Source organism: Phoca vitulina, unplaced genomic scaffold (assembly GCF_004348235.1).
Source record: "Phoca vitulina isolate PV1807 unplaced genomic scaffold, GSC_HSeal_1.0 scaffold35, whole genome shotgun sequence".
Lineage (NCBI taxonomy): Eukaryota > Metazoa > Chordata > Mammalia > Carnivora > Phocidae > Phoca > Phoca vitulina.
In genome coordinates, this window is record NW_022589738.1 from 7605666 (window position 1) to 7610965 (window position 5300).

Sequence of the window (5300 nt, forward strand, 5' to 3'; positions counted from 1 at the left end):
AAAAAAAAAAAAAAAAAAAAAAAAAAAAAAAGAAAAAAAAAGAAAAATCCCAAACTTGCCAACTAACTTTACACCTTAAAGAACTAGAGAAAAAGCAACAAACAATGCCTAAGCCACGCATTAGAAGTGAAATAATTAAGATTAGAGCAGAGATCAATGAATTAGAAACCATAACACACTAGATCAGATCAACAAAACTAGAAGCTGGTTCTCTGAAAGAATGAATAAGATCGATACATCACTGGCCAGACTCATCCAGAAGAAAAGAGAAAGGAACCAAATTAATAAAATTATGAATGAAAGGGGAGAGATCACAACTAACACCAAGGAAATAGAAACAATTATTAGAAATTATTATCAACAACTATATGCCAATAAACTGGACAACCTAGAAGAAATGGATGCCTTCCTGGAAACCTATAAACTACCAAGACTGAAACAGAAAGAAATGGACAACCTGAATAGGCCAATAACCAGTAACGAGATTGAAGCAGTGATCAAAAACCTCCCAAAAAACAAGAGTCCAGGGCCCGATATATTCCTTGGGAAATTCTACCAAACATTCAAAGAAGAAATAATACCTATTCTACTGAAGCTGTTTCAAAAAATAGAAACAGAAGGAGAGCTTCCACACTCATTCTATGAGGCCAGGATTACCTTGATCCCCAAACCAGGCAAAGACCCTATCAAAAAGGAGAATTTCAGACCGATATCCCTGGTGAATATGGATTCCAAAATTCTCACCAAAATCCTAGCTAATAGGATCCAACAGTACACTAAAAGGATCATCCACCACAACCAAGTGGGATTTATCCCCGGGATGCAAGGGTGGTTCAACGTTCGTAAATCAATCATTGTGATAGAACATATTAATAAGAGGAAAGAGAAGAACCATATGGTCCTCTCAACTGATGCAGAAAAAGCGTTTGACAAAATACAGCATCCTGTCCTGATTAAAACTCTTCAGAGTATAGGGATAGAGGGGACATTCCTCAAGTTCATAAAATCCATCTATGAAAAACTCACAGCGAACATCATCCTCAATGGGGAAAAGCTGAGAGCCTTTCCCTTAAGATCAGGAGCACATCAAGGATGCCCACTTTTGCCATTATTGTTCAACATAGTACTAGAAGTCCTAGCAACAGCAATCAGACAACAAAAAGAAATAAAAGGTATTCAAATTGGCAAAGAAAAAATCAAACTCCCTCTTTTCACAGATGACATGAGACTTTATGTGGAAAACCCAAAAGACTCAACCCCAAATTACTAGAACTCATACAGCAATTCAGTAATGTGGCAGGATACAAAATCAATGCACAGAAATCAGTTGCTTTCTTATACACTAACAATGCAACTGTAGAAAGAGAAATTAGAGAAACGATTCCATTTACAATAGCACCAAAAACCATAAGATACCTCGGAATAAACCTAACAAAAGAGGTAAAGGATCTATACTTGAGGAACTACAAAACACTCATGAAAGAAATTGAAGAAGACACAAAAAGTTGGAAAAACATTCCATGTTCATGGATCAGAAGAATAAACATTGTGAAAATGTCTATGCTACCCAGAGCAATCTATACTTTCAACGCCATCCCAATCAAAATTCCAATGACCTTTTTCAAAGTGCTAGAAGAAACAATCCTAAAATTTGTATGGAATCAGAAAAGACCCTGAATCGCTAAGGAAATGTTGTAAAAGAAAAACAAACCTGGGGGCATCACGTTGCCTGATTTCAAGCTATATTACAAATCAGTGATCATCAAGACAGCATGGTACTGGCACAAAAACAGACATACAGACCAATGGAACAGAATAGAGAGTCAGATATGGACCCTCAACTCTATGGTCAAATAATATTCGACAAAGCACGAAAAAATATGTAATGGAAAAAAGACAGTCTCTTCAATAAATGGTGCTAGGAAAATTGGACAGCCACATGCAGAAGAATGAAACTCGACCATTCTCTAACACCATACATAAAGATAAACTCAAACTGGATGAAAGACCTCCATGTGAGACAGGAATCTGTCAAAATCCTAGCGGAGAACATAGGCAGTAACCTCTTTGACATCGCCCACAGCAACTTCTTTCAAGATACATCTCCAAAGGCAACTGAAACAAAAGCAAAAGTGAACTTTTGGGACTTCAACAAGATAAAAAGCTTCTGCACAGCAAAGGAAAACAGTCAACAAAACAAAGAGGCAACCCACAGGATTGGAGAAGATATTTTCAAATGACACTATAGACAAAGAGCTGATATCCAAGATCTATAAAGAACTTCTCAAACTCCACACCCAAAAAACAAATAATCAAGTCAAAAAATGGGCAGAAGACATGAACAGACACTTCTCCAAAGAAGACATACAAGTGGCTAACAGACACATGAAAAAATGTTCATCATCATTAGCCATCAGGGAAATTCAAATCAAAACCACACTGAGATACCACCTTACACCAGTTAGAATGGCAAAAATGGACAGGGAAAGAAACAACAAATGTTGGAGAGGTTGTGGAGAAAGGGGAATCCTCTTACGCTGTTGGTGGGAATGCAAGTTGGTACAGCCACTTTGGAAACCAGTGTGGAGGTGCCTCAAAAACTTAAAAATAGAACTACTGTATGTCCCAGCAATTGCACTACTGGGTATTTACCCCAAAGACACAGATGTAGTGAAAAGAAGGGCCATATGCACTCATTGTTCATAGCAGCAAAGTCCACAGTAGCCAAACTGTGGAAAGAGCTGAGATGCCCTTCAACAGATGAATGGATAAAGAAGATGTGGTCCATATATACAGTGGAATATTACTCAGCCATCAGAAAGGATGAATACCCAACTTTTACATCAACATGGATGGGACTGGAGGAGATTATGCTAAGTGAACTAAGTCAAGCAGAGAAAGTCAATTATCATACGGTTTCACTTATTTGTGGAACATAAGGAATAGTATGGAGGACATTAGGAGAAGGAAGGGAAAAATGAAGGTGGGGAAATCGGAGGGTGAGATGAACCATGAGAGACTATGGATTCCGAGAAACAAACTGAGGGTTTTAGAGGGGAGGGGGTTCAGGGTTGGGTTAGCCCGGTGATGGGTATTAAGGAGGGCATGTACTGCATGGAGCACTGGATGTTATATGCAAACAATGAATCATGGAACACTACATCAAAAACTAATGATTTTATTGTATGGTGACTAACATATCATAATAAAATAAAATAAAATATTTAAAAAAAGAAAGAAAGAAAACAACACTAATGAAAATAACAGAAAAATAGTAATGAGTAGGATCAAAGAAAATTAATAAAAACTCAATGGAAAAAACATAAATGATATCCATAAAGGGTTTACATAGTTTTGTAATGATCAAGTTTAAATTTGACCCATTTAACTGTCAGTCACAATGAGAAGGGAGACAAGTTCAGTTACATAATTTTCATTAGAAAGGCACATTTAGGTTCCCCCAGGCAAATTATGTTCTAAAAGGGATTTCTCCAAAGGAGCCACCGAGTGATACAGGAAACAAACTTTTAGTAAATGGATATAGATTAGTAAGGTAAACTTCTCTCCTGGACCATTTCCCACACACTCCGTCCCCCCTTTCACCTTGCTTTCTAATATTATATACTTGTGTAAGCTGCCTTACATTCCTCCTGAGGAAGGCAGAGAATGAACAACTTTTTAAGTAATTATTGAATTTATTTATTATACACAATTTCTTCAATATCATTTTGTTTAAAGATATTTGACCCTTTTCCAGTAAGCCCCAGACTGCCGTGTTTTTGCTTCATTCTACCTGCTTGTTATAGCTGATTTCACTAATGGTCTCTGCCTCTTTGCTGTTTCTAAGCTACTAGAAAGTTAGGAATCAGATAATCAAGTTTGTCAGATTATATACAAGATGAGAGCAAATAGGCTCTGATTAAAAACAAACCAAACATGGGATAGTTTAAAGAGAAAATGCATAAAATGCATTCATTGTTGGATAGCATCTACTTTTGTCCACTCAGGGTCTGTTTTTTTGCTTACTTCCTGGTATTCAGCTTTAATTGCTACTTTCCAGATCGGTGAGGTAGTTCTCAAATATTAAACATTATTTGTACTGTTAATTTACAAATGTAGAAACAATATTTATGCAACTAAATTTTAAAGACATGCTTGTAATCTATGAGAAATTTTAAAAAGTGTAAAGAGAACTGTAACTAGCAGAAGAAATTCTTTTTCATTTATTTTTTATTAAGTTTTTAATTTTATTTTTTTATAATTATTATGTTCAGTTAGCCAACATATACCTCATCATTAGTTTTTGATGCAGTGTTCAATGATTCATTAGTTGCATATAACACCCAGTGCTCATCACAACACATGCCATCCTTAATAAAAAAAAAAAAAAGAAAAAAAGAGAAAGAAATTCTTTTTCAGAGTGTTCCCCATGCAAAAGTACATATCCCTAGGAGAAATGAAAAAAATGGAAAGACTAAAACTATTCTCTTTTTCTTTTTTTAAAGTTCTTATTTTAATTCCAGTTAGTTAACATACAGTGCTATGTTAGTTTCAGGTGTACAACATAGTAATAGACTAAAACAATCCTTAACTTAATCAACTATCCCTGAACAGTTCCTTGTCACAGGTTGTTGTAATTTAAATGCAAACCAATAACTATGACACTATTTGGGTAAACTGGTAAACTATGCAAATGAAGTTATTCTGATTTGTTGTGACATTTTTAAAAAATCTATCCCATTCTTACCTTTTAGTATTTAAATTCAGTCCAAAAGAATGGGGAGAATTTTTTATATCAGATTCTAAAAAAGATGAAATATTTTGTGTTTCACCAAGTCAGAATCTTCCATAGTATACAGAAATCATTATACTCTATTTGAAAATGTAAGTTTTTTCACTGTTTAAAGAACTTGAATCTGAGTCATCTTCAGATGCTTCATCATCTACAGGCATTTGCAGTTGCTAACATTCAGAACTGTGAAATATCCTAAGCTCCCAAGAGAGTCTGGCTGCTGCTCCCACTTTGTATGTTATTTTAGATAGGAGCTTTCTTTAATTACATTCATTTCTGTGTGTCACTATCCCTGAACAAAAGAAGAATGTCTGAAGATGTTCTTGGGTTTCTCTTCTAGGCAGAATGTTCTGGGACGTCTGTTCCTGTTCCAGATATGTGATACCTCAAATACCCCTTCATTTCTGACCACTCTAAATCTAGACTACACTTTTCCCTCTTAGTCTTATTTTGTACATGATAATTTTATGCAATTATAAACAAATTTACAGATTGAGAGCACCAGGGA